Here is a 27,919-nt window from a genome sequence, read left to right on the forward strand (position 1 = left end):
AAAAGCAACAAAGAAACAGGACAAACAGAGACTCATGGACATGGACTATAGACTAGTGGTTACCAGAGGGTAGCGGGGAAGGTAGATGGAGAAAAGGGGTTAAATATAGGAGGGTAGGGGGAGGGTGAAGTGGGTAAAGGGGATCAAATATATGGTAACTGAAGGAAACTGGACTTTGGGTGGTAAACACATGATAGAATATACAGATGTTAAGTTATAATGTACACCTGCAAATTATATAATTGCATTAACCATCGTTACCTCAATAAACTTAATTTAAAAAAAGAGAGAGAGAACTAAGCAGACACATCCCTGTTCTCATGGTGCCTACCTTGTAATGGCGAGACAGACAAAATAATGAGTGAACAAACAAAATATCTGCAACTTACAATACTTCTAAGAAAGAGGCAAACAAGAGTCTGAGATAAAAACTACAGAAGGAGGGCCTAAAAACAGTTTAGAATAACCAAGATAGCTTTCCTTCATTATCAAAACCTTAAAAACATAATTTATTTCAGGTGTTGACACATACTTACAGGGCAGTCAGCAACCTATCTCTTCCTAAAGTTTCCTTCCACTCTTAGAATGGAAAGGAATTACACGTGGAGATCATTCAGCCCAGACTCCTTCAGCTCAGCCCTCTCAACCTCCAGGAAGGAGACTCCTCATGTCCCAGGGCGTAGTTAGTTACAAGGCACTCTGCTAAGCTCTGTGGATCATTCAAAATACCTCCCACAACTTAGCATGCACTTCCTTTCACTTAGTGTTCTTGGGAAATTTTTAAAAAATTGATCAGTCATTTGCATAATGAAAATCTGGCCACTAGATTAAGGGTAGAGCATCAGTTCTGAACTTCTTGGTACATTCACATTGGCTGGACCATAAATATTCTTTTAAATTTTTGTTGTTGTTGTTGTTGAAGATAACTAAGTCAGCCTGTTTTAATCCCCAAATTTCTCTGATCTTTTCTTTTAAAACCGATGTTCTACACCTTAAATTATTTTTATCACACTTCTCTTGATCTTCTATATTTATACATACTCTTTTAAAGTGTGACTAAAACAGGAAAAAATACTCTAATAAGGAACTGACTAATGCAAAGGTTAGCGAAAGGGTTATTTTCCTTGAAACCATATTATTTTTAGTATATTTCAGCACTTTTTCCTCACCCAGCTTTTAGTCAACTAATGACGCCTGGGTATTTTCTTTCAATACTTGTACTAAGTAGTATTTTCCCTTTCTGCATGTGAATGTTTGGGGCCCTCATGACACATCACTTTTTAAGAGCACTGACTGAATTCATTTTTTCTAATTTTCCAGAGTAATGTCTGACATTTTACAATTCGACTATAAACCGCACACGGGCAGAGACTGTCTTTTCCTATTAAGCTGACTATCAAAGCACTTCGTGAAAAGCCAAGCTCCTTATGGACCATTAGATGCATTCTGATGGTCATGCCGATGGTTTTTAAGGCTGACTCAACTTTGTTCTTCAAAGTTTAAGTTTATTCACTTGTATGAAAGTTTTGTTTGAGTCTTTTGTTACCGAGAGATCAGGGAGTGGGGGGAGGGAGTGTACTTCTAATATAGCTTGACTAATCTGTTAACGGTCGTATCTTTTTCTATATGTTAGATACAACACTTAGAATATGAAAGACTCTTAAAAACTATCAAAAAAAAAAGTACATTATTGAATGGGAAGCCTGAAGGTAGGAACATGTCCCATTGTCTTTTATAAATCAATGCCTTCTTGCCACTATGGTTACAATAAAGACAGACATGACAGAAATTTTACAAAGATGGACTCTAAATTGGAGTAGAAATTACAAGAATTTCAGAACATAAAAAAGCAGGCTAGGTGGACATGGTCTGATGAACTCTTGTCAGTATATCTGATGACACTGACTACGAGCAAACTCTTGTCTGTAGCAGCCTTGGTTCGGGCCCTCATCACCTGTTGCTTAAATGCTGCAACCACATTGCCTCCCCACTCCTACCTGCACACTCTGGTCTCCAGTCTCCATCACTCTTACTCTGATCCATCCGCCACCCTGTCAACCTACAGATCTAATTGGATCATTCTAGTGGCATAAGGCCTACAAGTGACCTATTCCCCAAACTCCGCAGCATAGCGTTCAAGCACCTCTCGCTTCCCACCATGTCCCCAACTCGCTCTGTTTTCTACATTCATAGCACTGCTCCTTGCTATTTTTCCAACAAACTATGTGTTTTCTTTCACTTGCCTGAGCTCAGGCTATTCACGTAATGCCATCCATTCTTTCTCTAGCTTGAACACCTAGTGATCCCTCAAGGACCATTTGAAATATGACTTCCTCTTTGAACTTTTCCTAAATTTTTCTCACAGTGCTTGGCATACTTAGCAGATCCATTTTGGCCCCTCCTTTAGCACTTAACACATGGTACTATAGTTAGCTGAGTATACAGCTGTCTCCTCCAAAAGACTATGCAATCTTTGGTTGTAGGCAGAGCCCTTGATACACGTTAGGTGCTCACTTGTTGCACTGACATTAAATGCTTCAGTTTTGCTACTCAGCTTCCCCAAAGCATAACAACTCAGGAAGACAGGACATATCCTTGGAAGTTTCATCCCAGGAAAAGGCCAAGGATATAGGTCTGTAAGAAAACTCTACCTCTGGCTATAAAAACTAAAAACACTGAAACTCTTGAGTCCTAAAAGACAATGGCTGACTTTAAAAAGAATGAAATTCTCATACAGGCTACAACATGGATGAACCTCGAAACATTAGGCGAACTGAAATAAATTGGTCATGAAAGAACAAATATATTGTATAATTCCACATATGTGAGGTCCTTAGAAGAGTGCTATTCAGAGGGACAGAAAGAAAAGTGGTTACCAAGGACTAGAAGGAAGGGAGAAGGGGGTGTCAATGTTTGATGAGCACAGAGTTTCAGTTAGGGATGGTGAAAAAGTACTGGAAATGGATAGTGGAGACAGATGTGATTGTGTTTAGTGACAATGAATTGTACACATAAAAATGGTTAAATGGTCAATTTTATGTTATGTATATTTTAACCATGTATTTTTAAGTAGAAAAAAGACGATAGCTGAGAGCCCCCAAAGATTTTTAAAAAATAAGAAACATTGACACACGAAGGATAGTGATACAGTGGCCTTGAATTTGTTCATCAACTCTCATCCCTGAAATGAGGGACTCGACCCCCTCTAAACGTTACAATGGAAGTTTTAAACTAGAGTTTGGAATCTCTGCCTTCCACAGTAGAAACGAGTATATGGAATGTATTCAAAAAACTTTTATTCTATCCAACCAATACAGTGGTACCCTCTTTATTATGGGGGATATGTTCCGAGACTTCCAGTAGATGCCTAAATCTGTGGATAGTACCAGAGCCTATACATACTAATTTTTTTCCTCTACATACATATCTATGATAAAGTTTAATTTATAAATTAGGCATAGTTAGAGACTGACAACAATAACGAAAAATATAGAACAATTATAACAATATAATATAATAAAAGTTACGTGACTGTGGTCTCTCTCTCTCTCTCTCTTCCTCTCTCAAAATATCTGGAATTTTCTATTTAATATTTTTGGACTATGGCTGATTGTAGATAACTGAAACCGTGGAAAGTGAAACCGTGGATAAAAGGGATTTATTGAGCTCCTCCAATGTCTCAGCCTCATGCTAGGCACTGAAAGACGATCAAAGTTGATTAAAAACAGACTACAGCAGCCTGGGGAGAATGAGACATACCTAAAAAACTGTAGCACTGAGCTGACTTGGAAATACAAATGTAGTATGGGAGAAATACAAAGAAATACAAATGTAGTATGGGAGAAAAAACAACAAGTAAGTTCAAGTAAGATTTCCAACATGAGTTGAGGGAAGACAAATTCATAAACATGTAATGCAGGAAGTTGGACAGTGACCTTGGCCCACTTACACATTTGCATCCCTGCTAGTAAATGAATAGGAGGGACTCGGTATACCTAAAGGTCCTTCCAGCTGGATGACACTGTAAGGAGGAGGACCATAATACTTTCAGGTGTGTGGCTGGACCTGACTCAGTATGGCATTTTTCTATCCACTTGACATCTATCTGCAGCTGCTCCACTCTGCTACTCGTGAAAAAACTCAACAATAAAAACAAAAGTAAAAACTTCTCTGTATTTTATTTTTCCTCTGTATTTATAGATCTTAAAGTATTTTGCAGGATAATTCTCTAGGTTTCTAGAAATATGGAAGAAACACATATGCACATACAACTAGATTATTTCATTCTAAAATTTTAGTTTCTAACACTCAAGTTAAATCTTGCACATCTCTCAACATGATCCAACTACATAAATGGTTTTATAGGGTATAAAGTAGACCTAGTTTCCCTCTTCTAGATTATTGGTATTTTGTGGAATAATGAAATGCATAATGCTTAATTAAAACAAACATTTTAAAGAAATTAAAATGAACAAGCTGTATTCTATCAACTTTGAGGAGTTCATAATTTTGATTTTTTTAGATGCATATGCAGCAAATGTTATTAAATCATGCAAATCCCACTAAATTCTGGTTTCCTTTCATTTGTCCCCCGTCTTCAGAAAAATGAGAAAGTCTGGATCAAGTAGAAAAGAACACTGTCTTTCCATTGTATTAATGCACTTTTAGGAAAGCAACCTATTACAATTATCCTTTTGAAATACTATAATGATTTAGTACCTGACAAAAGAGAGGAAGAATTCTGAGCATTATGTTCTAACGGCAAGATCTTCAGAGCTGGATGGTAGAGGCATCTGGAATCTGCCTGCCTGTGTTCAAACCTGTACACTTTCTGTGTATAAACCTCGGGCAGATTATACAACCTTTTGAATCCTCAATTTCCCCACCTGTTAGTTTAGTAACAGTAATACCTAACTCAAAGCACTGTACTGAGAATTGAATGAGTATATAGTGACATAAAGCTCTTCACAGGGTACCTGATAGGTAGCAAATATTTAGTAAATATTACTTTTTATTAATCAATTCTTATTCTAATGCAACCATTATCTGCTTTGTAACCTTAGACATATTGTTTAGCTTTTTTGAAGCTTCTTGGTTCTCCCTACTACTATCTTAACCTTACAGGGGCAACAGGGAAAAACTGAGGTCACATAAAGTAATCTGAGCTACAGAAAAACATTCAACTTCCTTGCTAGTTTTGAAGGAACATGCCGCTTTGTGTGAAGTGCCTGTGTTAGGAGGTCCGCATGCTAAGGAATTGATGGCAGTGTCTGGCCAACAGCAAGCAAGAAACTGAAACCCTTTGTCCTACCACCACAAGGTAACAAAAGTGGATTCTGCCCCAGTCAAGCCTCAGATGAGACCACAGCTGTGGCTGACACATTAATTGCAGCCTTGTGAGACCCTAAGTGGGTAACCTATTTTAGCTGTGTCCAAATTCCTGACTCGCAGAAATTGTGAGATAGTAAATGTGTATTGTTATAAACCATTAACTTTGTGGTAATTTGTTATGCAGCAATAGAAAGCTAAATTAATGTAAAGTTTGATAATGCAGGCAGATAAAGATGGTACTAAATACACACACACACACACGGATTCCTATGATTTAATAGCACTGCTGTTGTGATTTAGCCTTACTGGAACAGTAAACCAAGGAGAAATATTTAGGAGTGAATGGTGAAAAAAAAAAAAATTATAGTTTTCTGTGGCATTTCATCAAACAAGTAACAACCAAAGATTTTGTTTTCAATTTATTTTCAAATTAGGTAAGTCAGCCTTTCTGGAAACCAAACTGGGCAAGAGATTTTGTCAAAGTCCAAACCCTCTTGCCAAATTGCATTACCTTATGGGCATGATGGGAAATCTCTCAGGAGTTAGTTATGGGAAAGGCTCACAAATCAGAGGCCCAGACTGGACGGCCAACATACAACTTGGTTCACGTTAAATCAACTGAGCCAAACCCGGAGATTGGAAAAGCCTTTCGTTCAGATGTGGCTTCTGAGTTCATTTTCTATCTAAATACTATAATTTTCTAGTTCCTCTTACAAACAGACACTACATGTCATTTAGTTACTCGCCCAATGCTCCTACAGTCACATTCCCTTTTATTTTGTCAGTATCTCCACTTAAAACTCTGCTCTTAAATTCTTACTCGGTTTGGGGCCCTTTTAAACACTTTCCACAGAATCAGGAAATTTAAAAAGTAAGATGGTTCCATGAAGGTCACCTAGTCCCAATCTCTAATTTTACTGGAAAAAAAAAAAACCTGTGAGGCCCACAGAATTCAAATGTCTGGCTCAAGTTTAAAAGCTGAATCTTTTTACTACCTTTAAACTCTTTTCTGAGAACAGAGGAGAGGAGTCTGTTTCTCCCTTACCCATTCCTTTCATCGTTTCCTGCATCTGCCTGCTTATATGCCTGCAGCCTCCACTAAGCACCCACTTGCCAGGGAAGCATTTCTGTGAAGTCCCAACTATGAAAGGAAGAGATCTCAAGTAACAGCTTTTTTTTTTTTTTTTTTTTTTTTTTTTTTTTTTTTTTTTTTGCACAGGCTGGGGTGACATCCATCAGCCACCAAGTTTCTGCCATGGCCGTCAATCGCCAGGATATTTCAGCCAAGTCATGGCAACAAAAATAAATTACTGGCCCCACTGCTTATGTGATGAGCTAAGGCACAACATAATCATATTATTTCATGCATTTTCACCAACTGCAGCTTGGGGAAAAAGACAGGAAGGAAATCTATTCATTTAAATTTAACAAATATTTACAGAAGTATTGCCTACAATTTCTCTATGATTTATTTATTTATCTACTTAACAAACACTGAATGTCAATTACGTGTTAGTCATGTTGCTAACAGGAATAAAAAGGTGAATGTAAAAACAGTCAGTGCCCTCAGGGAGTTAACAGTCTAGTGAGGAAATCAAATATTTAATAATCATTATAATAACAGGGAACCTTTAATGAGCATTTACTATGTGCCTGGCTGGTTCTAAGTGTTTTATATGAATGAACTCCCTCAGTTCTCATTGCAACTCAATGAGCTAGGCTCTATTTTTAGTCCCTGTTTTACTCACAAGAAAACTAAGGTACCGAAAGGCTGAGTTACTTGCCCAAAGTTCATGCATCCATTGTTTCAACAAATATTTGCCTATTGTGTTCCAGGCACTGCTCTGGGTGCTGGGGATACAGCAATGAGCAAAAAAGACAAAAATCTTTGTTCCCATGGAGTTTACATAATAGTAAAAGGGAAAAAATTTTAAGCAAAAACAACTAGAATTGGACACTCTCTTGTCAGAGAAAGACAAATGCAATACAGAAAAACAAAGCCGTGAAGGCACGAAGAGTTGCTTGTAGAGGGTCGAACAGGTGTGTGTGTGTGTGTGTGTGTGTGTGTGTGTGTGTGTGTGTGTGTGTGTTTTAAACAGTGGCCCGTGAAGGCCTCATGGATAAAGTGTCACTTCAGCAGAGACCTGACGTGACCCCTGAGCACCCGAGTGCTGGCTACAGAGCCCGTGTTCAAACTACTATATACACTTACTGCCTCTCTCTCAGAACGCAGCGTAGAAAGAGCTGGGTAAGTGGGGCTTTCACTTTCCATCAACCTCTTCAAGAGAGCTTTGTTTTCTCTTCTGATTATAAGAGTAATATGTTCTCCTTTTTTGTAAAAAAAAAAAAAAAAAAAGATTTAAAATTGGGTTTTATAGAAACTTCTCATGGAGGTTCAAGGTTCATTGGCTAAAAGCGTCAGGGCGGTTCTCTAAGTCTGACCCAGCAAAGTGGAAGAGAGAAAGGGCATCACATAAAGGAAATGGACTTGGACGAGAATTCCAGAAACTCGGTTCGTTCTAGCTCTGACTCTAACCAAAACGTGTCTCTGTAGGCCTGTCACCTCACCTCCTCAGGCCACAGGGGTCCTCACCCCTAAAATGAAGGAGTTAGGAGCCAGACCCTGTAAAGCTCTTTCTAAGATTCCATGAGTTGATGACTGGGAGGAAGAAAGATATCGCTAGTGCTGTGGAAAAGGCCAAGTGAACATAACATGCTAAGGGCTGCTGACCACATGAGACCCCAAAGCTTCTGGCCAGGTCAGAGGGCAAAGGGAGTGGGGCTAAGGTTCCTTATGATCCTCAGGATGCCCCTCGGTCCCCAGCACTGGAGGAAGAGTGATAAGGAGAAAGTACCATTAGGACAAAATGCCCTCTACCTGGCTACTAGTCACAGTGAGTACAGCATGAAGGCGAGAGCTGGCGCCTCCTCAAAATCTGACTACATATCTTATGGGACCTACCAAATAGTTGAGGAGAGATCGCTTTGGTGGGTATTGGGTCACATTGACTAAACTAGTCCTCCCTCTAGTTTTCACTGTTAGTATTCTTTCCATTTCACCCCCTTGAAGTGCAAAACCAGACAGGGCTGTAATACATAACTTACTTCAACTGGGGTACCAGGGACCCAGTGAGGGAAGAGAGAACACAGGGCAAATGCCAGTGTCCAGCAAGAAAAATTCTAACGTCTGATCGAAGAATTCCAATTGCTTAAAAGCAATGGCCTCGTGGCTGTGGTTCCCTTCACCTCCTCAACATTCTTGTCTCCAACTTTCCCCACACTGCTCTATCCCTGCCTGCCCACATCCTCTACTTCATTATTGAATTCTCAAAATGCAAATTACACATGGTGGAGAAATCTCTATTTTAATTCATTAGAGTCTGTTCATATGATAGTAATTTTCTTAAAAGTCCTTTGAATTTGGGCTAGATTTGATAACATTATGAAAAGGAAGGACAGTGTACCTTCTGTTCATGATAGATCAGTTTGACATCTATGAAAATGCCAAAATATTAAATGTTTCAAATGGACCAGTCCTAATCTTTGTATAGATTCTGGGGAAATTCAGCATACAGAAGTTACAGATGACATACACTAAGAGACATACACCATCTTTACATGACTATTCTCCCAGTTTACTTTTCTTAATCACATGATGATAAGGAAAGAAAGACACAGTAAAAAACTGACACATAATGAAGGTCAAGCCAAATTCTCTCCTAGCTCCTTGAGGAGAGGGAAGATAGCATTTCCTTAGAGAAGGAGGGGAACATCTTATTCCATGTGCCAGCAGGGATATGTCTTCTAAAGAGAGATGGGACAAACACACACGAAAGTATATGTGGATAAATGATTATGACTTTGCAGAGCTAAATACACGAAAGCAGAGAGAAGGCTGTAACAAACACAGAGACAACAACCAGATGGAAAAAGAGTTTTCATTGGAAACTTTCACAGGGGAGATTTTTAAAGCACCGTTTTGAAAGCAATAGAGCCATGTTTATTTTAGTCAGAGATGCCCACTTTGTATACGATCATCCTCCTATTTAACCTCTGCACTGAGTGATATTAAACATGTGTTAAATATGACAGAAGACAGCCCATTTGGTCTCAAGATGACCAAGCTGGCTGATGCAGCTTAAAAGATGAACTTAATCTTTTTATAAAAACCAACATATGGGTCCAAAATTCAAATAACTCCATAAAAAGTTATTATAAAACTTTTTACATGCATTACACCTCACATAACCCTCACAATAACCCAGCGTAGGAGCTAAGTGTCAGTGGCCCATTTTTCAGCTGAGGAAACTGAGCCTCAGAGGTTAAATAATATGCTAAAAGTTACAGATTTAAAATGTGGGAGTGGTAGAGTTCAAACACAGGCATGTCTACCAAATTTTAAAGGCTGTGTTCTTAACCACTGTGTGAGGCAGGTACAAGATTCAAAAAGAAAAAAAAAAAAGAAAATTAGATCTAAGGCATATCTAAAATAAACACTTCCGAAAAGTCATCCAAAATATAACACCATATTTTGCCATGGCACAGTAAATTCTGTTTCTCTACCACCATCCATTCCAATAAAAATTGTATTTGATACAACTCCATCCGATCTTCCCAGTGTGTGTGTTGTGTGTGCAGTGGCTGTATAATCTCCCTAGTTAGAAGGAGAATTGGCCACAGAGGACTAGCTGTTTTCTCTGGGAAGAGAGACGCCTGCTGTCCACCAGCCCCCTCTGGTACTCTTCCCCAAAATCATCGCTCCCACTGCCAGCCATAGAGTCTCTGAGAACAGATGGGCAGGGATGGGTGGGTGCAGGTGAGGCATCATCCCTGTAGCTCCCCCAGTGCTTCATCACTAGAAAGCAAATATATGAAAGCAGCTGTGAGCAGAGATATGGCAGAGAAAAAACACTGGGGCTAAAAGACAGTAGACGTAGGAGGCAGGCTTTCCCCAGCATGAACTTTGCTGCCCCTATAATGGAGTCACTTTAGTCTAGATCTTGGAGAGAAAAACACTACTCCATGACCACAGACTGTTCCTGAATCCTAACTTGGGTAAACTCTGCTGTCCAGGCTGACATTGACCAGAGGTAATTGAGATCTTCCCCCTACTCTGGGAACAGGGTCAGGTCTGCCTTCTGAGCCAAATGGATATGCCATGAAGGGGAAAGGTCAGGGTTGTCACTAAGGATCACAGACTCAGATGACTTGCAGCGGGACAGAGGCTAGGAGTAAATAAAAATGACTTTGTTCCAGACTCACAAAACCACAAGCACATTTGACTTCTGCTTCCACTTAACTACAAGCAATGCACGTTCTAGTCAAAACCACCTGCCAGGGCCTGAGTGTGCCATGATCTCCCATGCCTCTAACTTCTCTGAAATAGTCTACCCCATCCACCTCCCTAATCTATCTTGTGAACTCTTACTCCTTCTCCAAATATCAGATGCAACATATTCTCTCCCTTCCACCCTTAGAAGTCTCCTCTCCCAGGGAAAGTTAAGCACCGTTGCTCTATTACCTAAGTGTTACAGCACATGTCAGAATGCATTATAATTCTCAGCTTTCACACATCCTCTCATCATTAGCTAGGAAGTTCTTTATGGGCAAGAACTATCTTTCATTAAGATGGTGCCTGCCTAGTTCATGTAAGTGCTAGATAACATATTGCAAAGAACCAGCCCAATTAGACACGTGGTCCACAAAAAAAGACTGGTCTCATGGGAAACCTGGTGTTACCATCACAGGGTTTAAAGTAAGAAGAAGCAAAGTCGACGAGCACTGACTACAAGGAAGTCAGGTTTAAAGAAAGTGCTCACTGTGTGCCCAGAATTGTTCCAGCATTGGGTAGGACTAAAAGATGGTCGGAGGAAAAAGTAAAAATAAGAGAAGGTGTCTTATCTCATACTAAGTTTACATGCTCCTTCTTTACACCAGCTGAAATAAAAAGCACTGAGGATTTACCTTCATTGTGCTTCCCACAAACATTCCTCCGGCTCAGAGTACTGCTGCTGGTTTCCAAAACATGAAGTCACAACACACAAAGTCATCTCTCGCACATGGACAACTGACTATATGTACCACATGTGTAGCAAACATGTTCGCAGTAGCCAAAAAACTTAGCACCAACCTGTATGCCCGTCAATGGGAGAATAAATGAATAAACAATGGAACACTATATAGCAGACGAAGCAAATGAACGACGATGACATGTAGCAATACAGATGAACGGCAGCAACACAAATGTCAAGTAAAAAGTCCCTGAAGATTATAATATAGTCTGATACCCTTTTTATAAAGTTAGAAGAGACTAAAATTAAATACACATCTGTATAGATGCATACTTCTTATGTGCATATGCTTTATGTTTTTACATAGTCCATTTTAGGATTACATATAAGTGGAAGAAAGTATATATAGAAAGGAAAGTAAGGGCACAATGCACATAGGACTCAGATGCTAGTGACCTTGAGTGGCAAAAGAGAGTGGGATGAGATGTAGGAGGATCATCATCCAGTCAGACGCAGGTTATTTTCAAAGTCCTACCTTTTCTTTTGGGAAATGGGTTTGTGGTTGCCTTACTTTAAATGAGGAAAACTATAAAGAAAATGTGTCACGAAGATTATGATAATACAATTCTTGGCATATAAAATCCCATATCAAAACAAAAAAAAATGAAGTTTTAAGAATGTAATAACATGGTGCCTGAATTTATGCAACAGGTGTCCCACAGGGAGTAAGGAGGGCATAGAGAAGACAGTTCATGCCACATTCTGCCACTAATTGACTTCTATCAGCCAGCCTCTGCCTAGATTACAGACTGAAAGGAAGCAAGAAATGTGCATCCACATGTCACAATGTCAATCCACGGAGCTCTCTTTTTCCTCTAGGCATTTGCTGGAGGAACTGGAGCCCTAGAGAACACCAAATACACTTTGGTTACCCAAGCACCACAAAGCACTCATGGACCACATTAATCTCATCTTGGTATAGTCTGACCCTTTCAAATTGCATCATAAATTCATGCTTGTGACAATGAGTATGTAGAGCTTCTGGCAAGAACATCACTGCTTTTGTCCATGAAAATCAATCAGTTCTATCTTCTAGAAGTTATACAAAGCAGACAAAGCTCTCTCCGGATGGTTTGGACAGTATGCCCTAGAGAAAGTGTGCGGCAGATGTCTGAGAAACAGACAAAGGGGAGCGAGGGAGGGAGAATCTCCCCGTGGGAGACAAATGATTCTGGAGAGGATGCGCCCCAGGGGTAAATGTGGTAAGCAGGAACACTGAACCATGTCCAATGTCCACATAAGACAAGGCAAAGAGCTCCTACTTCTCGGACACCCTCAATCCAAGCCCCTAACCTGAAATGTCAGATGATGGCAGTTTATTTCTTCTTTTATGAAAAGTAGAGAGTGAAATATTGGAAGGAGAAAGGCAAATTTTCTCTGCTCACCTAAGCCTTCCCGTTAGCATAACTGTGGATATTTTTATGCCAGGATGACTGCAAACAATCAAGTTTTCTTCCTGGAGAAGACCTAGTCATGGTTTAAAATAAAAGTAAAACAAAAAAGTCAATGTTCTGTGCTGTGTCTTTAATAGTCAAAGCGTGACTAATGAGCAGAGTTAAAGTTTGGGCCCTCCTCTCCCCTCCCCATCACCTGCAGTCTGGTCTCTAAATTTCGAGCAGGCCCCTTCTCCTACTTATTTCGGCTTTTGCAGGGGGGTCTTTTAAAGCACAAAACTGTGTTATGGCACCTCCCTCCCCTTACTTCTCTCTACCTCCATACTTTATTCTCCTTCCACAACCCCACCAAACATCCCACGTTTTCCTGCCTTACTGAGTCCTGGGCCTTCTTCCCAGGAAATAATCTTAGTGTGATCTTGCCAAAACATTTCTTAATCACATATTTTCTTTGTCTAAGAAGAGTTATAGATGTAGTAAGTAACCTTTGTTCCCAGTCCTTCCCACATCTTTTGGAGCCCTGTGTCATTTAATGTGAAGCTTGGTTTGCCCTTTTAAGCTACCAACACTTACACTTTATTCTGAAGCCTGTATTTAAACCCTAGATTCATCAGCATGAAGCAGAAAATTGTGGTCACATCCCCTAACCGCGTTCTAGAAATATATGCAGTCTTAACCAGGTGATCACAAAGGATTGTTCTAACTAGCCCCTGGGGACCTAGAGCACAGCCTCCAGGGGCAGCTGGGGCTGCAGTTCTTCTGGAATGGTGTCTACACACCACCCCTTCTCCTCTGAGTTTCCAAGATGGCTCTGAAATGTGATTTTGCATTCTTAGGTCCCAAATCCAGAGAAGAGCAAAGGGATCCCTAAGGTAAAATGGCACCACCTGGTTACCTTCTATTGTCTAAAAAGGCGGGTTATACACCAGCACTTAGGCTCTGTGTAAGTCATTGGGAAGACTAGCGGACGGCGAGCTCATACTGCCTGATGACTGCAATTTTGTAGTTATTGATTCCTCAAGGCTAAGGGAGAAAAGGCTAATGGAAAATCAAACAAACCACTGGACAGCCACAAGACTGAAGCAGAGATGATTAGAAGCCCAAGCCCAAACCATGGTGGTTGCCTTGCAACACCTTTCACATTCTTCTGTGAGAACCAGCCTCTTAGCCTGTTATTTTCTCCTTAAGTTCATTCACTGGTTCTCCAACTACCTTCCTGATCACAAATGGCTTTAACTGGCACTGAATACATCCACGAAATTGCATCTTTCATTTTCTCTGTCTATATCAGCTGCCTCTGTGAGGTGGTATGCTTCCTTTGCCCAAAAGGTGCCCCCTTCATGCAAGTTTTCCTTCAGGCAGGCAGCCCAGAATCTAATGGGGGCTCCACCATTTCCTTGGCAATGTAGCCCTGGGTCCGTTAGCAAACCCTGCCTCAGTTTCCTGATCTGTAAAAGGGAAATAATAATAGAAATGCCTATCGCACATGGCTGACATGAAGATTAAATGAGCGAATATCTGTAAAATACTAGAACAGTATCTAGTACATGGTAAGCACTGAACAAGTGGCTTTGTCATTATTTGGCTGCTGTCACTATTATCATTATTACAGTTTGTGATGAACTCTCTCCCTCTTTTGAACTCCTTTAGAACACATTTGCATTTGGCATTGATTATATATTGCTTTTAGATACTACTTACCTTCTTATACATAAGTCTTATCTCAATTAGGCTCCAAGTTCCTTGAAGGTACTTTTCTTTCCCTACAACACTTGAAAGTGTCTTAAATGCAGGAACACAATAAAGGCTTGCTATTAACAACAATACGATAATACTTATTAAACTCTACCATGGCCAGAAGTGTGCTAAGTCCTTCACGTGCATTAGCTCGCTTAATTTATTGATTTCTCACACTCTGATCTCAACTGAGTAGTGAGCATGCAGAAATGTGTCTAGCCTTTTCCTTATTAGAAAAAAAAAGTTATTGCCAAACAAACTTAAATTTTAAGAAAGCAGATACTACACAGCATTGAGAATCTCAGCAGACTACGTTGTTAAGATGCAACCTCTGTACCCCTCCAAAATATCCCAGACCCTTCTGACAGTCAAGGTGTGCAGAATGATCTCTGCAGGGCGTCAAAGTTCATAAAAGAGATAGAATAGCAAATTCCTGACAGATGTAAACAGTAACTTCCTGGTTCGCCTTTGACAGCTCCAGGCCCTGCAGAATGGTTTAGTAAATAAAGACAGACAATCTACTATAAACCCCCTATCCCATCTACTGGTACCCCACTTACTAGGTAGAAAAATATAAAAGTCAGTTCCTGACAAACACAAAGGCCTTGATGTATGGCAGATGAGGAAGACAAAAGAGGAGGAGTAATAATTTCATAAACTGCAAAACTATCCACAGACTTTAATGTAGCTGATGGTTAAACCTAAAATACCAGAACCTTTTTCAGAAGTGATGGTGACAAACTTTCTAAATTAAATCAGAGATAACATTTTAAGCTGTTTTACAACACGATGGAATTTTACTCAGGTTAAATTCAGTGAATAGGAAACCTTGAAGATTTCCTTGTAAAAAGAAAATATGTGAATCAAAAAGTATCACCACTGTGAACTAAATGAAACATCTACCAATGTTTAGTCTGACTGTGGTTGGCTGTGTCTGAAGAAAGGCTGACAAACTCTTTGTATGTATATGTAAAGACTGTTTCTTTCAAATTCTTTTAATGACTGAGAAGAAAAAGGCTGGAATCATCAACCTTTGTTCAACCTTATGAACATAATACCCCATTTTATCTTTATTACAAAAAATTAGGACAAGAATACGCTCTAATTTGCTTTACATTTTTTCAAATTTGATAAAGACTACCTTCTCTATGCATCCTTTCCCTCCTTCCTTTCGCCCACATCTATAGTCATATATACATGAAATACACGTGTGTGTGTGTGTGTGTGTGTGTGCGCGTATTTGGTTTCTATACATTAGTTTCCCACTTCCTGGTTTTTACTCAGAAAAGAAATATTAAAAGTCATTAAAAAAAATAAATAAAAGAAGTTGTCGCTTTTATGTTACCCAGAAACAATCAGGAAGTGCCCAAAATCTAGAGAGAGAAAATGCCCTAGAGAAATTAGAGCTCTATTATTATAGAGATAAGGTTCTACCTCTTAGGAGTTTGCATATTTCAAAAGGTCTTTAAGTAGCCTGAATTTTGAATTTTCAGTGTCATTTTTTTCTGCAATATCCAGGGACAAGTATAACCGATAAACAAAGCCAAAAATTATCACAAAGTTCAGTATCAGCATGTTTTTGACATTTCTTTCTATTTAACCTGCCAAAAAGTTAAACACAAAAATTACACATTCCAAATGACTATAAGTAAAGGCAGCATTAACAGTGAAAAAAGTCTGCTTGGTTAGATGATGCACTCCCCTGGGCCCACAAAACTTAGAACACTGACAGATCTCTCCGACTGCCTGGGAAGCTGCCCCCACCCCTTCCTTGACTTCATCCTGTCTCAGCTCCCATGACACCCACTCAGTACTTCCCTAACCACCCTACCTGGAACAGCCCCACCTCACCTGGGTCATTCTCTTTCATATTACCCATTGTGTTTGTTTCAGAGCACTCATGGTTAGTAGACATAATCTTGTTTTTATATTATTTATTTTTGTAGGTTTCCTCACATTCTATAAAATATTGGCTCACAGGTTCAAAACCTAATAGCCCTTACTTTTAAAGGATGCATCCTCAATGCTGAAAACACTAGGTATATCTGAACTCTAGACAGTAATTAGATAATATCAAGGAACTATTGTTAGCTTTGTTAGGTATGATAATGGCACTTTTTTTTAAGTCTATTAAAAACATACACTTAAGTATTTATAGATGACATTGTATGAGGGACAGGGATTTATATGTCAAAATAATAGGGTCGGAAAGGAGTGAGAAGTGTGGTAAGATATAGACAGAACAAGATTGGTCATGTATTGATAACTGCTGAAGCCAAGCGGTAAATATATAGAGTTCATTATACTGTCCTCTTTATTTTTGCGTATGTGTGGAAATTTTTCTAATGAAATCTTAAAACCTAAATAGAGAAATGAAACAGGTAATATTCCATATATTTAACTGAACATTTATTTGATCCTAGGGGTGAGAAAGCTTTTCTAAGTAATATATTAAAGGGGAAAAAAGACTTTTTTAAAAAATAAAGCTACATAAAACTAGATGCTCATTCATCATTCAGTGTATCAAATTAGCAATGATTCAAGTCATTCAATGGATGAGAAGACATCCATGAAAAAAAACCTGCTTTATCATTTATATTATATTGTACTTTTTGAATTTTTAGATGTACATATGATGGTTACTTTCATCTTGTATAAATATTAAAAGAAAAATAAGTGGAATTAATTGATCACACTGTTTCTAAAACTTCCTATGTGCATTTTTGACTCAGTTGTCAATGTCTGTGACAAATGACCACTCTTATCTTCCACCCATGTGGCAATATGCATCTGCAGAATTATAGTTAATTTTATAATTAAGAGGGTCAGGCTTTTGTCTTTGTGCACACACTCATAGAGTAATTAAAGAAATACATCTTCCAAAAAAAGTGGCTAAGTAGGGAAGTTTAAGAGACAACTTTATGAAGTACATATTATTGTATGAAATTCCACAAGAAAACCAGTAATTTAAGAAAAAAGTAACAACAATTCTTTAGGGAATGTTTCATTGGCAATAGGTTTCTGAGCTTACATGCTGATGACATTTCTTAGAAAACAAACTTTAAATTCAGATTCACAGCCTGCCCTCACTTGAGACACAGAGTTACAGAAAGTATAGCCAGACTTAGAAAGGAATCCTAAAGGAGAGCTGAGGCCCCTTTCCTCTTTCCTAGTAGCCTTAATCTATATATGTTAGAAAGTAATACAGTCTAGTGGTTTATACAGCATGGCTAAAATTGGATCAATGAATGAATGAATGAATGAATTTCTCAAGAAAGAATAGATAAATTCATTTATTAGAGTTCTTGTTACATTTTTAATTTACATTAGTTGCACTGTAATCTAAATATCTTGCTTCTAGTGGAGGCAAGAAAAGTGTGGCTAAGTCTATGTGTTATCTGTGAAATGTGAAATTAAAACTATCTTGCAGAAATTCAAACAAATTTTGAGTTATGTCCAGTAAGAATTACTGAATCTAATTAGGCAGAATCTTTTAAAACTAAAACAATTAGACTTGACAATCAAAGTATAAACAAAAATATTCCATGTAGATGTACTCATTGAACTGTGGCCTGAAGCCTGTAGCCAGTAGTGAAAATGAGCATCATACAGTTAGGAACTTTTGTTCCTAATTTCAGATTCACATCCTGATTTTCTGTATTATCCCATACAAGTCACTGGACTTTGTGGCTTATGATATACGAAAACAAAAAATGCCAGGAACACACCAGAAAAGGGCATAAAATTTGACTAAAATGTGTTAATAGCTAACTTTAACTATGTAAATGACTGTCTAAGGCCATAGAACCCAAATCTTTAGCACATTATAAGAAAAGGTGGGGCTGTGTCTGCTAATCATTATATGAGCCAAACAAAAATTATCCTGAAAAACAGAGAAACTCAATGAACTTGATGGTGTCTCAGCCACTGTGGAATCCAGAAACACGTGGCCTACAGCTACTGTGCAGTCACGCAGATCATTTTTATCCTCTATCCATGTGGCAAGTACACCAGCCGTATTAAAAAGAAATTAAGTCTGGACTCAATGGGATGCAGAGAAGAGAGCCTGGCCTAGCAGGCTTCCAGAGAAAAGGTCAGCTTTGTTCCTGTGCTGCCAGAAAGTGTGGACAAGACTTTGAAGGCCTTACAGTCTCCTAACTCCCCATGTATGGTATTAAAGATGAAGCGCATTTTCCTTGCCGGCCTTGGGATCCAAAAGGAAAGAAGATTTTGAAACGCAGAAAGCACAGAGCATCACAGAGGAGTATAAAAAAAAAAAAAAAAAAAAAAAAATTTTAAAACAAGAAGTCTGAATTAAAAGGTCTGAGGTTCACTTGAAGGAGCAAACCACTCTTAGCATTTTTCTACTCAAGGGAAGCAGGCTAGAAAAATGGAGAGATGGGCAGGTGCTTTATGGCCAGGTCCTGACACGTGGTACAACTGTCTAAGAGACCACAGGAGTGCTCAAATTATAGCCGGGAGGAGAAGTAGATCATCAACACCATTGGGGAAATGCTCTAATTAGTTTCCAAGTTACTGCCGGAAGGCGAAATAAGGACAGTCCATCATTTTAACAAACACTTTGCTATCTGTTCTTCCCCTCACATGAGTCTTCAATGGACAGTGTTAATCCCTGGCTGCAAGAAAATCAATGTACTAAGGTTGAGTCAAATTCTACAAGAGATGCTTGTCCTAATGCAGTCTGTTTTAGTTGGACATGTAATATGAACCTTTTGGGATGAGGTCAGTTACAGCACTACCACTAAGGGGAAAAGGGGTCCTCAACCAAAAAAATACAAAGAAAGCAAAAAATACACCATCAGAAGTAGCTTAGAAATTTTTAAGAAAATATAAACAATGATGATATTAAATAATATGCATGGGTCAATTTTACAATTTGGTTTCTAGCTTATTATTTATAGACCTAAAATTAACTGATTGCCCCCAACCATTGTAGGGTTTCTATCCCAGCAGCTACCACCTGAAAAGGCCAGTGTAGTTCCCTTTGGTTCTCATGGGAACACAGGCGTTTTCGACTCATCATTCCAATAGCTGACAAAAATGCTCTCAGAAAGCATGAAACATGAAAGATTGAAATCCCACCTGCATCCTTTCAGCCTTCAGAGGTCAAAATGCCCTTACTGCTACAGAATTATCAAGCTGGATGTCTCAACTTTTACAGAGGAGAAAACTACAAACCAGGAGTGATGAGTATCTCATCCAAGGGAACAGCTAGTCCTAATTCCCAGCCAAGTGCTCGTCCCACCTACATCATGATGCCAACTAAAATGAAATCAATGAAAAGAGATTTGTGAACTTGAGAAGAGACATATGATAAGACGTGTGAAACCAGGGATGTCATAATGATGGATGCCAAGAGGAGTGTGGTCACTCTCCTCAACTGATCGCAGACCCTAGAACGAGCGCGTTTCAAAGTAAGAAACTGTCCATTTCTCTAGCTCTGAGGCCAGGAGAGAGACATGGTCTATGAAAGGTACAAATCATCAAATGTTACCAACAAGGGAAATTCTTCCTAAGTGTGCCATTTCCCTGTGAGAGGAGAGGAGAGGAGAGAATCACAGAATGACAAGAATAAATTCGGTCAGATCCCATGATGGCCCCATTTTAAAGTATTTATTTATCGATTGGAGAAACACCAAGATCATTTAACGTGCCCTAAGTGAACTTTGTGGCAATTGCACAAGGAGGGAGGAGGTCATCACTATCACAGCCTGCAGACACTAGGAAAGGCATGAAAAAAGACTCCGTGGGAAGAATTACCAAGCTTTACTCAAGAGGGAATGTTCACTCTCAAAAATGTAACCATTCACCCATCCATTCGCTCATTCATCAAGGACTAATAACTTATTCTACCTAGAGCCCTGTATAGAACTGCTGAGAGTGGCTGTTTCTTTTCAACCACCTGACCTTACTTTGAATTCAAAGCTGACAGCCAAAGAGTGGGGAAAGAGAAAAAAATAATCCTTCAAGCATGATCTCTTCCTCAAAGTGCTTACCCCTTATTTCCCACACATTCAGACTATGTTGAAGATTTTGCACACACACAGACACATACACACACCACCACCACCACCATCACCACCACCACCACCATCACTGCCACCATCACGACCATCACCACTACTACCAATACAAAAACACCATCGTCACTACACCAATAACACCAACACCAGCAAAATCACCATGACCATCATCACCAACACCAGCACCATCACAGACATAACATTTCTTTTCAATACCAATGTTTGAATAACTCCTATTAATTCTCTAACTTATATGGACAACAACAACAGAGCAGAAAATGGACAATTCCAAGAAAAGGAGAAACACGCTTCTGTCTGAGGGGAGAGGAAACCGGGCGGAAGAAGGTGCCGCCATGTGAGTTGTGGAGAACATGGCGTGAAACGTCAGAATAAGCCTCTCGCTGCCAACCACCTAGATCTGTTAGTTTTGTTAGCTAATGAAACCATATGCTAACCTCCAGGTTAAGCCCACGGGCAGGCTACCTCCCTGACCTCAAGAAGTTTCTTTACCTTGATTGCTGATCAAACAGACTTCCACAGTGTACCAGCATCTGTGGTAAAAAGCGGCACACGTTTGCAGTCTTAAAATAGGGGCTGGGTGTGGCAGGATCTCCTCCAGCCTCCAGAGTCTCCAAGCAACTCTTCTTGCTCTGTCGCCTTATAGTAATAACATGTTATGTGTGGTACTTGGTCATTCATAAACCTCGTTCTTTAATTTATTTGGCAAGGCATGTCTATCACGTGTCGTGTGCTAAACATTGTACGTGGGCACTGGGAATACAGAGATGGGCACGATGTGGCTCTTTGTACAGAAGAGGCTGGCACGGGTGCAGGTACCAAAGCAAACGATGCTTACGGTGAGGAGCAAAGTGCCCCAGCAGACTGCACGAAGGACTGTGGAGTGCAGGGGAATGGGCTAGGGGTGGCGGGCACTTACCTCAGCCAGGGGGGTCAAATGGGCTGGGTGGCTACACTGAGAGACATTTTGTCCCCTAAGTTACAGAGTAAGTGGCACCACCTTGACCCTATTATAGAGCGAACCTCTTGAATCAGAGGTCTTGTCTCTACCATGATTAATTCCAATAGCAGCTACCACATTACAGGTGTTTTGCATTTGTTCAATTAGTCCAAGTCATAAGACTCCATGTCCCATGTTGCGTTAGCTACATCCCAGTACACTGCCCAAGAAAGATTCAGACAAACATAAATCTAGCTGTCTGTTTAAGAAAAAAATAAACAGATCTGCATGTAGGGCCATCTTTTCAGGTCAGAGGCAGACAGTGTGTATGTATGCATATGCATGTATATGAGTGCACGTGTGTGTATGTCTATATGTATACTATGCATATATACATAAGTGTGTATATATTTCCAAAGCTTCTAGATTCTATGTTCTCTTATTCAGAGCCAAGAAAGAACTTGGATTCTTAGTAGCACTTCAGTTCAGCTTTGTAATTACTGGCAGAGGGAGAGAGAGGAGGAGGGCAGAGGGAGAGGGAAGGTTCCTCACAAAGCCAGACCCATCTATCTTCCTCTCTTTTTTTCAGAGGCAGCAACTAGAATTGATCTATGATCGCTTTTCCTGTCTTACAGGAACAGTCAAGTGAGCCACAGAGTCTTTGCAGGGTAGAGCAAATGATAAGAGAGACATTCCTTTCGTTGATTTGGTTTGGATTAAACAATAAGCAGAAACTCAATTTAAAAACCAAACCACTGCAGCTCGTGTATAACTCAAGATTCTGAATTCACAATTAAAATTTAAAAATCCATGTTGTTCTCTGCAGAAGCAAACTGCCAGCAACCCGACTACCTCTGACAATACTGCAGATATGCATTACCCTGAGCTAACAGTCCCATAGAGTCTCATGGACTGATAAGGATTGGTAGAGCATCCCACACTGAGCCAAACACAAACTTAATCTAAGATCACATTCTGTTTTCTACATGTTCCTTCATTCAACAAATATTTATGGAGCACCAGCTCCATACCCAACGCTGTGGTCGCAAGCCACAGCATTGGATATAGGACCAAGAAAGGGCTTGACTTAATGGGCTTATTGCTAAGTGATGGATACAAACAGCCAAATACAAGATAATGCTACAGAAGTTTCAAAATGGGTGTTACCAGGGTACAGGATAAGGACAGACATCTCATCCGGACTTAGGAAATCCAGGACAAGGCTCCTGGGGAGAACTGAGGATAAGTAGTTGGTTAGAAGAAGAAAGATGGAAGGAGTGTTTCAGAAAGAGGGAGTGGCATGTGCAGAGACCAGGAGAGGAGAGGATGGTACCTTTGTCGACTCCTGAGGCATTGGTGTGGAAAAAGGGACTCAGGATAAGCAGCAAGGGACAGGGCCAGACAGGTAAGCAAGGCCGGATCACACAGGGCTTCAGGGCCTTGTCAGAGTTAGCTGGGCTTTCACCTGAGGGTAGAGGGAATTCCTGGGGCAGTTTGGGAAAGCATGACGATTCTGGGGAGGGAGAGGCAGATGGGGTAGCGCCACGACAGCTCCTGCATTTCCAAGCTGAGAGTAGACTAAGAAAAAGCATAAGGCTCATGTGCTCCATCACAATGCCCACTGGGCAGCTCCCAGTCCCTAATGACCATCTGTAGTCATCGCCAAAGCTGCCACCCAGCCTGCCATTTCGAACTAACCAGGAAAGTGATGTGAACATGGCCATAGACTGGCAAGAAAGGCAGAGCAAGGAACGAGACAGGAACTTTCAACTTGCCTTCAGTGACTTTTGTGTTTGTTGTTTCATTTAACCATTACTAGGTACACAGAGCCTCTTCTTAACTACTTTCCTCTAGGGGGAAAAAGGCCCCATGTCTTCAGCTTCAAATTAACGTTTCCTTTGAATGCACAACATGTGCTAGCTAACTTTAGAGGGCTATCTCGTGAAGTTTGGGGGAGTGAATTTTTAAAAAGTCTGAAACATACAGATGCTCCTGTTTAGTGATTTATAATACTTTTCAAATATAAATTACTATGACTAATGGACTTCCAAGGGTTTTTTGTTTGTTTACTTGCTTGCTTGCTTGCTTCCTTTATTTCTGTCCTTTATAGCAGAAGTATAAATGGTGATCTCTATAAGGTCCTCTCTGAAGGTTTTCTACTTGAGTAATTCTGAGATCCACGGAAAAACGCCTGGGAGCTGCAGGTGCTTTGGGGCAAAAAACATCCCAGTGATAATAAAGTTTCATGGGTTAGAGAACTAGGCTCACCATTGTGGCTACTGTTAGGTCTATAACTATTAATAAATATGTATGTGCGAAGAGGCAAGGCCTGCCGTGGGGAGCTGAGGAAGGCCCAGCTGTGCCTACCCATCCTATAACGCATTCAATGCCTTCAGTGAGTGTTGAATGGAGGCTGCAGCTTCCCGGAAACACGAGGGCTGAGGCCCTCATCAGATTGCCGCCAGGTTCCCCACCACACTGGGTGAGGCAGGGACACAGCCGCCAGGGCCTGGTCCCTGGCTCCTGGAGGACACGCGAGCAGTGAGAGAGTGGGAGCCGAGCTGTGTCCCTCCCCACCCACCTCGCCTCCATCATCACTCCGGGAGATGGACATTCATGCTCTCCTGGAAGAGAGAAGCAGGAAGCAGCTGGCTTCCAATGCAGGGTTGCACAAGCAGGTCATCATGGGGAAAACACCAAAAACAAACCTAAAAAAATCCCCTAGGCCCTGAGCCACAGCACACACACTTTAGCAAGGCCACAGAAGGTGCCGAACTAAAGGGTGTTTCCATTTTCTCGAGCTGTTTTCTGCACGTCATTATTACATTAAAAACACTGTCTCCTCTTTGGGCTGTAAACCCTTGAGGGCAGGTACCCTATGCCGGCTTTTGGAACTCTCCAACTTGGAGCCATGATATCGCTTAATGAAAACCATGCACAAAAGAAAATACTATGATTATTTTTCACTTTAAAAGTCTGAGCTTCCCTTTGTGGGTCACCAGGCGGCCATCTGCTCTCTGGCCCAGAATTCCCGCTTTCCCTCTTCCTCCACACGCCCATCTGAACATCCTCTGGCATTTTATATGGCTATGTCCCCTGGCCTATGGGACTAACAAGCAAGAACTTCACAAAAACTGAGGGAAAAGGAAGGAAGCTAATGACCTGGCCACGCGAGCACATGCTCTTTATTGTTTGCTAGATTCCTAGCATTGTCCTTGCTGGGGTGGGCTGCAGGGCCCAAAGGCGTACAACAACTAAATATACAAAGCAGTTAACTTGTGCCTTAGAGTTGAAGGAGGCATGGAGGACTCTCTGTCGGGGTAAATAAAAATTCTCTGGGATAAGTTTGCATTGGCAGAGGAATAAAGGCTACACCTGCTTCAACCAAATTCCACAACGTGGCCATCCCATTCCTGAGTCTTATTACTGAACTTCACTCACAACAGTCATGAACCACTGCCAACTCCCAGTTTGGAGACCGTGGGACATCGGCTGACTGGGCTGGGGAAAAGGGAAAAAGATCATTCTAAAGATAGTCACTGGCAATACCTGGACAGGCTCAAATATGGAACTGTTAAGCAAGAAGACAATTGAAAATAGAATATGGCAAAAAATGAGACAAGCTCTCTTATGTAAGAGATAAACTGATGTATTGGAGATAACTACAGCTATAAAATTTGGAGGACGTGGGCAGAAAAAACTATTAATTTTTGAAGGAATACATTCTTCCACCCAATATACTTTTCCTCTAATTACTCCTCCTCAGACACCTCATATTTAAACTTTGTATGACTAAAAGTTCAAGGTTTAGACCTGATTTTACTGCCATTTCGCATAATGAACTCTTCCAAGTCTTCCCTCGGTCACCTAGGCAGCAAAAGGTTTAATATACTAACGATGGTTTCCTCCTGATACTAAGAGAGCCTTTCCTTTATTCTGGTTGGCAGTATGAGCCTCTCTCCTACATTGGCCCACTCCCAGTAGCCATCTACACTTTCTTCCTCTCGGACATCCCAGGATTGTTTCTCAGCACTGTAAACTCATCCCACATCCTGCCCCACCACATCCCCTCCTCATCCACCACGCCCACCTGCTCAGAAAGCTGCCCCTTCCGCAGTCTGGATCAACACCCTCCGATGCACACGCCCTCAGAACACCATGGCTTGGCACCATCAGAGCCACAAATGGCCTGCTGAGGGAGCAGCCACACAAACGCCCAGCTCCGGCAGCTGAAACACTCCCTTTCCCTTCTGTCACTGAATGTTCAAGTTCAAGGTTAGTGAGAAGTGCCAGATTTTAAAGTCTGGAAAGTCCTTCAGTCAGTGAAAAGGCTGAGGGAACAGAGAGGGCTTTTTCATCACACGGCATCCCCACAGCAGTAAGATGGCAATAACTTTCATTCCTAGCTAATTCGGGGTTTCCCACAAAACGACTGCAATGGACTCTTCTAACGTTCTGAGGGATTCTGCTCACCGTCTTCCTTCCCTCACCCCAAGGATGTTTTACTTACAAGCTGAAGCTCAATACTGCTGAGTGGTTCTTTCCTTAAGATACACCAACTCTGTAACGGCAAACATGTCATACCAGTGACCCCACTGTTAGCATGTGGTGAAGGTCACTAAGACTTCAATAAGGCGGCCGTCTGCCATGGCTAGCATGGTTTATGGGCTATCCTGCTGATTCCCTCTTAACTCTCCTTTAGCTCTGCATTTTGGTGAATAGCACTGTATATTATAGGCAAGCTCTGTTTCACCCCATTAACTGAGGACAATTGTATTAGCCATATGAGTTTGAGTTCCCATGTTACTTAATTGCTACACTGCTGTGTTAACGAAGTTAGGAGGGGGTTTGGCAAGAGCGTAGATCACCTTCATGTACAGATATTTGTGGTTTTATTTTTCTTTTTGCCAGCTTGCCTCTCGGTTTCAATTGCCTACCATCTGCCTTCAAACAATCTAAGTGCGAGCAGATAGATTTTATTTGGAGGATGAAATGCTTTGCGCTCCTCCTAGAAAGGCATTTTCATAAACTGGTGCTCAGGGCATTTGCTGTTTAACAGGATCTCAGAGGCGATTTGGTTTGGGTTGGGAATTGGTTCCTTTTCATAGTCAAAGTGCACTGTAAAATAAAAACCTCATGATCCCAATTTTTTAGCAGAAGGAAACAGGGTGATCAAGGGGCTAGAACTAACCTCTCACCTTGAAACGAGGCCTGAAACATCCAATGGGAGGGCAGGTGGTGAGACAGGGGAGCCGACGGTGTGTTATGTATATGGTCTATTTCCTATTCCACTGTCCTTAATTCATTTTGAGTTAAAAAAATAATAATAATAATCCAAACATGAAGCATTCAAGACTTTGAGTCTGTGGTTTTCTTTATAGATCAAAAGACACCCAACTGGAAAGCGGATATGGTCACTCAGTTCACCCAGTTGATTTAAAAAAAAAAAAAAAAAAATCCCACTAATTAAAGTGATTTGACCTGAACTGATCTATTATTTTGAAAAGTCAACCTAAAGTAAATAAAATCAACTCCTGCATCTAAAATCAATAAGCTAGCTGGTAGTTGGAAGACCTGGGTTCTAGTTTGGGCCTTAGTCTGAAATTCCTCAAAACTGTAGCTCTAGATGTCTAAATTCTGTGCTTCTAATGACTATCTTCTGAATTACAGGTGCTCAGCAGTCACAATTGATAGATATGACGCTGCTCATTCTAATCCTTTATCATTGTGACAGGGGACCCAGAGTCCTGTACAGAAAACCTAGGTTTGACGAAAGAGTCAAAGAAACAGAGATTCCAATTCGAACCCCTACTAAACAACTCTCGGACTATAGCAGCAATCTTGAGAAAATCCCAATTTTCTACCCCAACCACTAAACCCCACTGGATTGCCAAGTCTGAGTTGGTATGTCCTCATTGTTTTGGAATTGCTGTGGAGGCTAACACTGAGGTCTAAAAAAAAAAAAAAAAAAAAAAAAAAAAAATCAAAGTCTTTCTCCTCTCTTCCTCTGCAGAACCACCAGGATGCAGGCAGGGGCAGGGGTCCTGGGAGGGAGAAATCTCCAATAACCTTTAAGGTGCTAGTTGTTCTCATCACTTCCTAGGAGCAAAACAGATAAGGAAAAGAAAGAACAACCCACAGTCCTTGCTCCTTCCACCTATCCCACTCCAAAAAGTCAACATGGTTTTAATAAAATGCTAATGGCTATTTGTCTTATTATACATGGTTAAAATCCTGAAAAGAACATGTTTGCAACCCTACAAGGCAAGTCGCAAAATATAATAGTTACAGAAGTATCATGCTTTCTGTGGAATAAAATTTCACCTATTTACCTGACCATTTTAAAGCTATTAAAAACTACTTCTCATTTGCAAAGGGGAATTA

General features: G+C 40.5%; 1 protein-coding gene across 5 annotated transcripts in view; it reads right to left on the reverse strand.

Moving 5' to 3' along the window:
- The window catches only part of ETV6 (ETS variant transcription factor 6), a 210,097-nt gene that overhangs the window by 163,220 nt on the left and 18,958 nt on the right, over positions 1-27,919 (reverse strand). The window contains exon 1 of one of the 5 annotated variants that reach the window (XM_036237041.1): positions 537-27,507. The exons of the other annotated variants lie outside the window; for them this stretch is intronic. The gene's annotated coding sequence lies outside the window, so the exon portion shown is untranslated. Of the gene's footprint in view, positions 1-536; positions 27,508-27,919 lie in introns of those variants that run through there. 5 annotated transcript variants of the gene reach the window in all.

Source organism: Rousettus aegyptiacus, unplaced genomic scaffold (genome assembly GCF_014176215.1).
Source record: "Rousettus aegyptiacus isolate mRouAeg1 unplaced genomic scaffold, mRouAeg1.p scaffold_m13_p_2, whole genome shotgun sequence".
NCBI classification, from domain to species: Eukaryota; Metazoa; Chordata; class Mammalia; order Chiroptera; family Pteropodidae; genus Rousettus; species Rousettus aegyptiacus.